This window comes from Lepisma saccharinum, chromosome 9, assembly GCF_977018435.1.
Source record: "Lepisma saccharinum chromosome 9, izLepSacc3.1, whole genome shotgun sequence".
Classification (NCBI taxonomy): domain Eukaryota; kingdom Metazoa; phylum Arthropoda; class Insecta; order Zygentoma; family Lepismatidae; genus Lepisma; species Lepisma saccharinum.
Window position 1 is genome coordinate 36,882,860 of NC_139237.1, and position 13,838 is coordinate 36,896,697.

Consider the following 13,838-nt stretch of genomic DNA (forward strand, 5'->3'; position numbering starts at 1 on the left):
GTATGAATCAGATGAACTGCAGAAAAATGGAGAAACCCTGCAAAACTTGCAGAGCTCCTTTGCAAATGCATGCCCAGGTTCTGCATTTTCCAGGTTTTTTGAGATGTCTAGGAGAACAGGTCAGGAGGGAAACTCCAGTGATGTCAGCATCCCAGTGAACCTTTGTCAGGATGGTGGACTGATGCAGGAACTGACAAAAGTTTTTGTTAAGGATCTGCCAGAGTGTTGCCGCAATACATACAGCACTCTGATACTGTTGGATTCTGGGAATGATTTGTTTTCAGTTCCGCAAAATAGTGCACGCTGGCACAAAGAAAGGCAGTACCGTGTAACAGGCAGTAGGTGTTACGGATTATACACCGGGTACGTGAATGGGAAAGTAGATTGGGAGAGTAAAGCAAGAAAGTATTTCTGGCCAAAACAATTTGAAAATAAGTATATAAAACATGGGCTGGCAGCGGAAATTCATGCTAAGGTACTCTACGAAAAACATTCTACTTTCCCAGTAATTACCAAATGTGGTTTGGTGGTGAGTACTGAAAATCCATGGCTGGCCTTTTCTCCGGATTGTGTGGTGATGAAGGATGGTAAACCAGTGAAACTAGTTGAAATAAAGTGTCCATTCAGTGGAGTGAACCAGTGTATTGAAAATGTATTGTCCCAGTGTAAGTTCTTGAAGAAAGATGGTGTTAAGTATAATCTTAAGAAAAAACATCAATACTATGCCCAAATAACACTAGGAATGATTATGTTAAATGTCACCGAATGTGATTTTGTTATTTATAGTCCTCATGATAACTCAATGTTCTTAGAAACGATAACTTTGGACATGGAATTTGGATGGGATTTGCTATGCACTTTGAAAAAGTGCTTCTTTGAGAAAATGATCCACGTTCTTTGCGGATCACGTCTCACATGAGGATCATGAATGTAAATATTTTATGTATCAGTAGGATAAGAATGTAAAGTGTGTGTGCTTCTGTGTGTAGAAGGATGTACCCATCATTTCTGTAAATAAGCTTTAAAATGAGTGTGCACAAAGAATTTGTATAATCACATGTAATGACTTTTTATATGTAATATAATGTAATACCTTTGGCAAGGCAGCCTTTTGTAATAGACGTATGGCAGCCGTTCAATTAGTAGTAGCATTTAGTCATGGCTGGTATCAAACCTGAGGTGCAGATGCTGCAGCACTGTTCTCAAGGACGAGTGTGTAAATATTAGTTCAGTCTTCTTTTTCAGAGTTCTTTTTTCCAATCATAATTAAATGCTTTGCTCCCAGCACAGCTTCGCCTTCATTATAGTTCCTCAATTTCACATCACATTTGCAATATTTAAAAATATCACATAAGTGCATTGCTTGATCTGTAGCAGAAATTCTGTAAGTGGTTTGTTTGGAGTAGAGGGTATTAAGTAAATCATTTTGAATATTTTCAGTTTGAATTTTATCAGATGTATCTCAAACATTGTGTAAATATATATATGTGAAGTATTTTATTCCTCTGATGATTTATATATATATTTTCTTTCATAACTTCCCACATATTTATTTGTAAAATATAAAATTTTGAAAAAAATACCTGCATCGAATGTGGTAATAAGATGGTTTGGAACTCAAGAGGCTGGGAAAAAGCACGTATGTCACACACTATGCTTTTGTGTTGCTTTTATTTAAGTCTCGCTAAATAAAATATAATTTTATATTGGCCATAAGTAAAGATTCTAAACAGTGATGATCCAACATGTGTGCCATGCCTCTGTTTGTTATTAATATAATAAGCATATAATAACTACCTCCTGTATAGTTGCATTACATAAGTGCTTTTTCCCCCAAACAGCCTAGCTATGTTAGGACCACTTCTGACACCACATTGTGTGGCTCTTCCTCTTGGATTCAGGAAACAACCAGTTTTAAAGGATCAAGGTGGTGAAGTAAAATAAATACGTCCATTTTCCCATTCTCAAGACCACAGAGGTGACGTCGAGTGTCCTAGGTTGAGAATATTTCAAAGCTAGGGGATTTGCCCCTGCTTTGCTTGCATGTATCCTGTTGGGACTGATTATAGGCCGGCATTCAGTTGCTTGGGGATGATTTTGTTTGTGCGCCATCTGTACTCTAAAGGTCACCTGAAACGTTCACTGAAATTCAAATGTGAGTTCTGGTGACATAGTTGATGTGAGTGGATATAGTTATAGTGCTGAGGATGAGAACGCAAGAGGCAAATAATTTACCGTAGCGTAGTGTTTGAAAGTATGTTGTAATGTAAAAAAACAAAAATTAAACAAGTCATATCAGGGTATGGGGACTTCTTGGATAGTTTTCCCTGGACATGACCTACATTTTAGTCTTGCATCCGAGAAGGAATTTATAAAATATAAATGCCCCACATTTTGAGTGTCACATAGTATTAATTAGGAGAAAAACTTGTTTCAGTTTAACAAAAAGACATAAGGCAAATTACACATCTACGGACCGAACTCCCAAACTCAATAGTGAAATTTATTTTGATTGTCATTGCCGTAAATGTTTCTTCTGGAACAAAAATGGAAGCAAATGATGAACAAAGTTTTTGGGCCACATTCAAAGTGTTTACTATTCTCATTCAATATTTTGATTGTGAAGCAGGGGTTACAGAAAACTACCCTAGGTGAAACTTCTGTAACAACTTTCAGTTACGTTAATTGATTAATATTTGTATTCCTTTTCAAAGTTCAAATTTTAAATTACTTTCTAAGATGTTATGGAAATGTGTATTATTTATTGTGAATGTTTAGTGTCCATTTTGGAACATTGTCCTACTTTTTCCTGATAGCGATCTGGTAACCCTATTGAACAATGAATATGCACACAAAAAGTTGGCAAGAGGGAGAGCTTAACATTCATCCGATGAAGTACATCATGAGACACATACATCTACCCAGGATTCGAACCCAGCTAAGCTAACAAGCAGACTACGGGGGATGCACTTTTTTATTGGCATTACACAATGGTACTCAACTGGCGAGAATAAAACTTACAGCATTTTAACAAAAGATAGGTGTGTGTGCACGCATTTGGATGCATGATTATTTGTGAAAATAAAATTTTGACATACTTCAACAGTACTGGAACCTTTCTTCTCAGAAAAAGAGCACTAATATAACTTTTTTTTAAAAAAATATTGTAAGTAAGGGATCCTGGGTTTGATATCCGGTGAAGGCACATAGTGGTTCAGATCCCACCTTAAACTGTAGGTCCAGTCCCGATTAGCCTTACTGTGCATAACATAGACTTAAAAAAACTCAATCATATTTTAGCATGGTTTTCTATTGATCATAATAGGGAAAGTATTTTAAGGTGCAAAATTGTGTTTTGGAAAAAAGGTTTTGATTTTTTTTCTTTTCAAAAAGGTGCTGATAGAAATGCATTCATTCAGGTCTAAACCAGTTGCATTAACATTCAACATGATACACCTTCTGTACATGTACATAATGCAGACTGCAGAGAACTGTTTTGAGACGGTTTTGTTAAAGCCTGTTTTCTCTTGCAGGTTTTGCTACATTAATCAGGAAACTACTGAGGCTGTAATGAGTATATTATAAAATTCTATTACTCTCATTCTGCTCTACAATATGGGACTATAAGATTTTTGTAGTTGCTCAAGAATAGTGAAAATCTTTGATTTTTCTGTCAATTTTTTTAACAAAAGACAAAAAGAAAGGAAAACTTTGCTGAAGCATGAAAGAGGGATAAAAATGGGATGAACGTGCTAATTTCACGAAAAGGTTAGGTTAGTCTATATTTTTGAAAAGGTGATGCACCTTAAAATCAGTCCCCCTAATCATATTTTCTCGTCAAATTTTAAGTCTGCCATATTTAATCTTCTTGGTTGGTTTTATCCACATTGTATACAGTAGAAGTCCTCCAAACTATCCTGGGTGCTATGATGAAAATGGCAGTCCGCATGGTCAAAACATAGGCAACCCCAAATTTGGTACACTCCTGGTCAGATGAAGTACTACATGCTTCAACTGTCCAACCATATAATCTGTGCTACTTTATGTGAACAGGAGTGTACCAAATATGTTTTAAAAAACTTTGAAAAAATTTATCTCTAAAAGTGAAAGTGACACCAGAATTTGGAGCTACATGAAAAAACATTTTTCAACCTTCTTGGAATAAATGCAATACAAAATAATTCATTGGGCATTTTCTAGAGAGATATGAATTTCAGCTAAACCTCTCTCAATTTGCTGTAGTTATCGTGGTCTTACTTACCCCCACCTTTCCTAAACCACACACTATATTAACAGTTTTTGGTAAAAATGTGATATTCCCCGGACACCTATAACTTCTTAGTTTTGTCAATTTTTGACATTTGTACTTGCCTATCTGCTTCGCGGAACATTCTTTAAGGTGTATTCATGTTTTTCGTCCCGGAATCTGTGGGAAATTTAAAGAAACAAATTATTTTCGTTTGAAATTTTTGAGTCCTAATTTCCCACCGATTCCGGGCTCCACCCCTGGGGTAATTGACCTAACGCGGCCCCACCTCCGCTCCGGCTTTCTCTATAGACTCCCTGTTAAAGCATGTTAGAAATTGGTTGGACTCACCTGCCCCCAAATGAGTCCCAAACTTTTAAATTTGAAGAAATCCGTTACATCACACAAAACACCTTCCAGATGTTAGACAATGCTATAGGAACTTATTACCGTAAGTAGTTTCTTCTGTAAAAATGAAGAAATCTGTCCGGGGAATATCAGATTAGTACGCAGTGCTTATTAAAAACTTAAAGCTTAAGTGATGTTCTCACACTGCTGAGACTTGTTTTTCTTAATATATGAAAATATAACCTAGTCATATGTGAACAAAATTTAAATCTATTTCAAGACATGTTAAAATGGGTATGCGTCACCTTCAAACATTATGACCATTTTTTTCTCAAATACAATTAGAGACCACCTCAAGTTACCTTGCAACAGTAAAAATTGCACTCAAAAGCTTTCGTTTATCATAAATTTGTAATTTTACCACTGCTCCTTTCCTAAATTATGAAATACATTTTTTAATAAAAGTGTAATGCAAAATTGCAATGTCTATAATGACTTGAGTTTATTTAGTTCCTCATACTCAGAAATTGTATTCAACACAATTTTGGGGGAAAAATTAAGAGCATGGTGTGGGGAAAATTGTTTTTCAGCTAACATCTTGAAATACATTGTCCAATTTCGAGCACATGTAATACCATTGCAGGTTTATATAGGCAAGCAACTCGTTACATTCGATCAATACACTGAAGCTTCCGTGGAAACAGAATGCAGGTAGGGCGGCACCATCATAATACATCAGTTTGGAAATAAAGCAGAACATGAAAAACATTTGCACATATACTATATTTTGAGAAAAATATTAAGGGGTTCCAATTTAAAAATACCACAATTAACTTTATTCTACTTTCACAACATTTCAATAAAATTGATACCCAGTTGTCCCTTGTCATGTTTTATGCATATAACAACTTATTATATTAACTGATCATCAGTAGTGAAGATATAATGCAAGCACAGCTTACACTATATTAAAATATCTTAATGCACTTAATGTTAATTGCCTTATTTAATTTCAATCGCACTCAATTTCACAAAATTTTACGGCCACAAAATCACTCCGCAAGCCGTTTGCAAGCACCAGATACCCTGCTTGCAGATGCCAACACAAGAAAGAAAGAAAAAAAAATCTTGTAAATGTTAATATGGCAAATGGTGAATGCTGGAGAAGGTACAGTCCCCAACCTGTCAAGATTCTGTTTTTATGCAGCTTTTCGGTTTCTGCTGAGCACAACCAAAAGAAGACACGCTACTAGCATATGAGTGTTAACACGATCTCGAAGATGAACATTTATTTAATTAAAAACACAGAATTATTTAAATAAATTATTATAACTATCCCAAATTCCATGTAGACAAACATCATAGCATTACTTTAAGTTTACCGGTTTGTAAAACGTGTCAATAATGTTGATGTTAAGGGGTTAAGCGCTGGGAGTTTCCAGAATTCCAGAACAGCTGGCTGTTGTCCACCTCACTCATCTTCAATTGCAATGCCAGTCAGGTACGTAGCCAGGTAGAGGGCTGTAGCCCCCACCAAATATCTAATTTTAATAGTGTATAAAGGTACTTAGTTTTACTTCTGTAAATGGTGGCTACTGATAAGGGATGAGCCCCTCCCAAAAAAAATTCTGGCTATGGTCCTGACACCAGTCTTGACAACTACCAAATAATATACACGACATTTATCGTGAGTTTCCATGTAAACAAATTTAATAAACTGATGTTTTTTGGATAAAAATTGGAAATGAAGAATGAAGGTACATCCTTGTTTTTCTGTCGGGGTTCCAACTACCTCTGCCTTTCCGGATCCATCCAGGTCCACAAGGCAGTGGGGGCAAACACTTGGTAAGAATTTACAATACCAGACCCCTCCCCGATTTTTGTAATTTTTTGCATGCTCACTAATTGAAGCTTCCTAATCACGAATTTGAAGTTAAAATTTGGGGGTCACGTGTAGAAATTGCAAAATAAGCGAAATTGTGTGTTCCGTGATCGGAACAGAAACACTGGATTTATCCATGATAACAATGTTTATTGCAATATTTTAAATTCTAGAACAAAATTAATATATTCCTGATGTTACGACCACTTCAAATTTTAACTATTGGCCCACAAACTAGTCACGGATAAGCCCCACGAACCATTCTCGGTAAGGTTAGGTTAGGCAAACATACATAAAATTTGGGGTCATAGAACCATGCACAGGCAGCCCACAAACCATTGACGGATAGCCCCACGAACCATTCACGTTAAGGTTAGGTTAGGTTCGGCAAGCATAGTTAAAATTTGGGGTCATAGTAATATCAGGCAACTGTTTTGTTTTTCAGAATCTTTCATCGGAAAGTATGGGTGGACTTAAGTTCACAATAGCACAGGCAACTATGAATGCTTCTCTGATGACATTCACTAATGACCAATCCAATTTAGTTGACAACATCTTAAATATTTTTATCCTTTGATTTGCCCTCTCAACATGTACTCTTGCTCGTGCAATATTCCTGCTTAGGACGGCCTCCTCTTTTGTTAATTGTTTTTTATTTCTAAGAAAAGGTGGCCTCACAATTGAAATGCCATGTGCAGAACACACATTTTCAATTAAAAATCCCTTGTCCACCATCACTTCATCCTTATGAGCTTCCAACTTTTCAAGCAATTTTGAATCTTCAAATATAAACTTGTCGGATACTCTACCCCCATATGGCTTACTTACAAATGTAATTAATCCATCTGGCGACACACCAGTCATGAACTTGATAGTAAAATTAGATTTATACTGAGAGTATAATTTAATTCTACACTGGAGACACTTTGGTTTCTGCACCACAAGTTCTGTACAGTCAAGCACAATCCTCACTTTTGCAAACTGGCTGAAGCACAATGGCCTTAACCGGCCAATTATGTCTGCTGAAGGCCATGGTATTGCTGCTTCGAGGCACTCGGAAAGAAGCAATAATGTATCTACAAATATTCTTTTTACACTTGCACTGGTCACAACACCAAACAAAACACTTAATACAGAAAATGTACAGTTTTGTTTCAGTTTCATCATAGTTAAAATTACTCTTTCTTTTACACTCAATTTATGTACTCTCTTATCTTTGCAAATTGCATCCACCATAGATACTAACTGATGTAACAACACAAACGTTGGAATCCCTGTCATGGTGTTTAGTTTTTTGTCATTGTTGATTAAAGTGACAAATGGCTGTATAATCTCACCACTCTTAACTTGAACACTTTTATCTTCTTTCAGAACTGTCACGGGGTTAAGTAGATCATCGGTTTCCGATTGTGGATGTTCATTTGCAGGCTCACATTGCATTAATAACATCAAACCATCTGCTGCCTCTCTGTCAGCTTCTGATACTTCTGCTTCCTGTGCTTGTGAATGTGTACAGTTTTGTTTGCTGTCCATGTCAAGTCTCCTCACAGCTTTACTTCGTCCTTGCCTTTTACTAATCATTCCATGACCTGGTGATTTTGGAAGATTCTGGCTTGGAACAGCATTTTTTTTAAGCCCGCATCTACTAGCTGGGATATCTGAAAGATAAAATTATTGTTAAAAGTTACAAAATAATATATATTTCATACTCATATTTCGAGCAATATCCAATGATAAGAAGTGCTGCATTCTATTATGAAATATATTTTTTTAAAAGGGCTGTAATGAATGTACATTAAATATTTTTTTTAAATGTTGTTGTTTTAGTGGCTTTTCTATGTGTTGGTTAGTTACGATAAACACACAATTATGCCTTGACTTTCATTCGAGTCTGGGTTCACCACTCCTCCAAACAGGTAGGTAGGTTGGTTTATTAATAATACAGTATACTTCCATGACAAGGTTATCTACACTGAAAAATAACATCATACTAAATGAAAAACAAACATTAATATGGCTCTTTTTCATTCCGACTACATTTAAGACATTAATTCATTCTCAAACTATTTACATCTTTGAACTTCAACGACTTGCGTTTGTTCTAATACAATATTCATGTGAATGCATTTGGCGAGACACTTTATGACATTTCGATGCAAAAACCAAAAGAAGTTTTATTTATGAAGTACAATTTAAAACTTTACTTACCAGGTAATATATAATCTTCTTTCGAAAAATGAAGTGAGCAGACTCGTGCATTCTTTGCAACTTTCTTGCCACATTTCAGTTTTATCTCCCATGCCAATCTTCGATCAATAAATTCGGTTTTCCCCGATTTATTTAAAAATTCTACTTTGTTGATTCCTCGGGGTGGAAAATAGTGAAAACTTCTCACACGTTCTGTTCCATAAAAGGATTTACAGCCAAAAACTGAACAGTACACGTTACTCTTTCGTACCCTTTCCATGTTTTCGGCTACTTCAACACACAACAGTATCCTACTTAGAGCAGTTCCGGAAAATCCCACCAGATGTCACATCGGATAATTTTAATCGCGAATAGAGTTTATTTTTGCCATAAGGACATTCCTTCCGCTAACGCCATGCGGAAACTTTCTCTAAACAAAACGCTGCGCCTGCGCTTTCGCCTAGAGTGTCCCATAAGTCTGTAAAATAACTGGTTTCACCAGATTCACGAGCCCAGTTATTTTCGTTGAATGCGTTCGTTTCGTTAAGACTTTCGGCAAGTACCCAGTTCCTAGTTTTCTCTATATTATGCTTGCCATAAAGGGTAACAATACACGTCTTTTGATAACAAAATGAAGCATTCGCGGAACTTGTTTAACCGTTTTGCCCCCTTGTTTTTGTTCTTGAATGATATGAAGTGAAGAACGGCTGGCCTGAACGGTTGGCAACCACAGATTATTTGGCAACTATGTCGGAAGCGGAACTCGAGATTTGAGAAATTGAGGGAAACTGCAAAACAAGTGGAATGGTACACAATTTTCTGCTGCAAGAGAGTAAACTTATAATGAATGAGCTTCAAAAAATTTACTATTGAGAATTCATAAAGGGAAGAGAAAAGGATAATAGTAAGTATGTCCTTTTATTTTTTTTTAATTTAGCATTTTGTACACCATGAAATATTAATAATAAAACATTAAATTCAAAACAACAAATCCTACCCGCTTCACTATTGCCCTGTTTTGCTATTTCTGGCAGATACCTTCTGTTATTTCAATTTTTCGTTCAGATTTAGTGTCGTAAACTATTACGCAACCTATGCGCACATTAATTTGACATAATTTAAATAGTCTACATAGAAAATGTAAACTACCTTAGAGTTTACATAGAAAATATAAAACTACCGACCAGAGGCGCAACCACGAATTTTTGTCGGGGGGGGGGGGGGTAGGGGGACGCAAGTACAGGAAAAACGAACAAACAATAATAAGGAGCGAATTTACAATACCGGAAGTATCTCCAATTTGTTTGAAATTCGGCATACTCACTAATTTTGGCCTCCTAATCACGAATCTGCAGTTGAAAATTGGCGGTCACCTCTAGAAATTGCAAATTAAGACTAAAGTGGGTCCGTGAACGGAGTAAACACCCTTGATTTATGAAGAAGACAACTATTTTTTGCAATGATTAGCGTTTCAAAACTATGTTTATGATGACCCTTGAATTTTACTATGCTTGCCTAACTTAACCTTACCGTGAATGGTTTGTGGGGCAAACATTTGGCTCGGGTACCCTTTTCTACACCCTCGATTTTTCGCACATTTCAAATGTTCTCGTTACGAAAATTAGTTCTTCATAAGAAACGATGTTTTTAAATAACGCGGAAAGTAATTTTTTTAGATCTACGTGCTAGGAAACTTACGTTTTTCAATATTTAGATTCCTTATGTAACGTCGAAACGGTTTTGCAGGGATTTGATCATGGCGCATCTTGGATTCATGTCACAGGCGCACGTCTGAACATTTTCTTTTTCTTCTTATCTTTGACTTGTGCAATGGGATAATTTGCGATTTCAATATATTATTTATGTAATTTATTGGCGGATTGGATATTTGAGACATTGCAATTGTTTTGTGCGACTTTAGACATGGGAATTGATTTGTGTGACATTGAATTAGGACAAAAGGACTAAATATGAGATTGACACACGTTCAATGGATGAAGGACATAGAGGACTTTGTTCAACGAGACATACGGGACATTGTAATTGACTTACAGGGAACCTAGCCCCACGAACCATTGGCGCTAGGCCCACGAACCATTGGCGCTAGCCCCACGAACCATTGACGCTAGCCCCATGAACCATTGGCGCTAGCCTCACGAACCATTGGCGCTAGCCCCACGAACCATTGGCGCTAGCCCCACGAACCATTGGCGCTAGCCCCACGAACCATTGGCGCTAGCCCCACGAACCATTGACGCTAGCCCCACGAACCATTGGCGCTAGCCTCACGAACCATTGACGCTAGCCCCACGAACCATTGGCGCTAGCCCCACGAACCATTGGCGCTAGGCCCACGAACCATTGGCGCTAGCCTCACGAACCATTGGCGCTAGCCCCACGAACCATTGGCGCTAGCCCCACGAACCATTGGCGCTAGCCCCACGAACCATTGGCGCTAGCCCCACGAACCATTGACGCTAGCCCCACGAACCATTGGCGCTAGCCGCACGAACCGTTGGCGCTAGCCCCACGAACCATTGACGCTAGCCCCACGAACTATTGGCGCGTGGATAGGTTAGTTCAGTTAGGTTGAGATCGATAGTTAAAATTTGGTGTCGTGTTAGTATCACGATCTCGAAATTGGAAATAATTGCGAACCATTTCAAACAAAATTTCAACTTTAAACGGCTGTACAGTCGTAAATACTTCTTTCCGCGCTCCAATTTTTTTTATTCACAAATAGGATCAAATAATGTTCATAATGAAAAAGAAAAAAATTCAAAAATCGAGGGTGTAGAATAGGGTACCCGACCCAAACATTTTTTCCAGCTTGTACTATTATAGTATAAGGGAAACGGTAAATTTCTCATATGAGACAAACGGCTGAAATTTGCTAGTTCATTGAAATTGAATATTCGTACTTACGTATTCTGCATTGAGAAACATTGCTGAATGTGGCATTTCGCTTATTTCACGGAAATAAGCTCTATTTGCGACATATCGAGTAAGTTTTCTTCGTTTCTTTTGGCGTTCGGTAACACGCAAAATGGCGGTTACAGTTTCACTACCATACTCGGCATGGAGTGTTTCCACCCCACTGCACCCAAAAATACCTACATAGCCCCACAAACCATTGACGCATAGCCCCACGAACCATTTCCGGTAAGGTTAGGTTAGGTAGGGTCACTATAGGTTACAATAGTTAAAAATTGGTTTCGAAAAAAATATGCGTAGCCCCACACCATTCTCGCATAGCCCCACGAACCATTTTCCGTAAGGTTAGGTTAGGCAAGCATAGTTTAAAAAAAATTAAAAATACTCGACAAGTCATGTTCTAGTGAAAACATGGCGAGGCTGAAACACTGACTATGGGGTTGCGTCATCTTAACACATGGAACATTGTACTCTCGTGCAGAAAGCAAATGCCGGCAGCAGAAACAGCATGTTGGACAGAGATTTTCGCAGAAAACTACATGTTTTTGCAATAAAATGGATAAAAACTATATTCACAAACTTCCACAACGCTACAGAAAATGATTTCCGTAAGTACTTTCTCCTGTAAATTTGAAGAAATCTGTTTCCCTTATACTATAATGTTACCTTCCACCTTATGCAAGACGCCATTTTCTCAAATACAAATGCATAACAAATAGCGAACTTAACTTGTTCACATCATCAAACATGGCTACCATAATAGTGTATCGACAATCATACCGTTAATATGTGCATGTAATTTTGCAATTTCTGGAAGTGACCGCCAATTTTTAACTGCCGATTCTTGATTACGAGGCCGAAATTAGTGAGTATGCGTAATTTCAAAGCAATCGGAGATACTTCTGGTACTGTAAATTTATACCAATAATAATAATAATAACAACAATAATGGCATTATTATTATTATTACTAGTGGTGGTAGTAGTAGTATCAAAAATGTTATTATACTCGTAAATTACACAAAGAGGGGGTAGAAGATGGTACTAAAGCATTTGTTTGGAACAAACTATTTGAAATATTTTTTCAAACACCGTCAATTCATTAGCTAATAATGGAAAACAAGGACACAAAGTGTATTTTTGAATGGCAGAAATTGAATGATGAATGCATTCCGAAGATAATTATTTTTGTACATATAACATGTTTAACTTTCGGTACTTGTTTACTATCCTTCGGACACATTTATTTATTTTTACAGAAGAAACTGCTTAACGTAGTAAGTTCCTGTAGCATTGTCGAACATCGGGAAGGTGTTTTGTGTGATGTGGGATTGTTTCATAGCTGAAATTCATGTTGTTCGTTGAAAATTAAGTTTCCGACGGAGAATAGCTAGCCCCACGAACCATTGGCATGTGGATAGGTTAGTTCTGTTAGGTTAGGAAACTTAAAATTTGGTGTTGTGTTAGTATCAGGATCTAGAAATTGGAAATAATTGCGAACCATTGGCGCTAGCCCCACGAACCATTGGCGTGGAAACATAGTTCAAATTTCATCAAAACAACGTTGATACTCCTTCAGGAATGTTCTGCGAAGCAGATACGTAAGTACGAATGTCAAAAATTGACAAAACCAAAAAATTAGAGGTGTCCGAAGGATAGTAAATTTTTACCCTAACATTAATTGTGTACATATTCAAAGTTTATTCAATACATATACCGGATGGGCCATAAGTCAGTTGTCACTAGCAATTGTTAGACTTTGTTTTGCCTAGCGTAGTGGAAGTCAGTTGTGAACTTGACCAGTGTGTATTACCCAATATAAAAATGCTGGGGAATATGCACTAGTCAAGTTCACAGTTGACTTCCACTATGCTAGGCAAAACAAAGTATAACGATTGCTAGTGACAACTGACTTATGGCCCACCTTGTATACAACACATATGATTTAAATACATTACATTACAGAAAAGAATTACACTGCGGGTGAAGCGAGCAAGAAAGTTTATAAATCAAATTTTTGCAATTGAAAACAATATTGATGTAATAGGGCACAAATAATTTTACTGGACGCCACTGCATTCTCTCTTTTACAACTTCTTTCATTTAGATCTCTAGGCATCCATGGCCGACTCCCGCCGCCACCAGCTACGGCTGGCTCTGAACCTGATGATACTGAGATAAGCAAGATTTGCGAGTGTAGAGAGCAAGAAAATTTTGCAAAATGTATTTTAACATGCATAAG

General features: G+C 37.1%; 1 protein-coding gene across 3 annotated transcripts in view; it reads left to right on the forward strand.

The window, feature by feature from the left end:
- The first annotated feature begins 9,405 nt into the window (after positions 1-9,405).
- Positions 9,406-13,838, forward strand: part of LOC145992614 (uncharacterized) — a 69,125-nt gene continuing 64,692 nt past the window's right edge. Inside the window, exon 1 of one of the 3 annotated variants that reach the window (XM_083128973.1) lies at positions 9,406-9,571. The gene's annotated coding sequence lies outside the window, so the exon portion shown is untranslated. The remainder of the gene's footprint in view (positions 9,572-13,838) is intronic. The other 2 variants (XM_083128974.1, XM_083128972.1) reach the window with 2 other exon arrangements.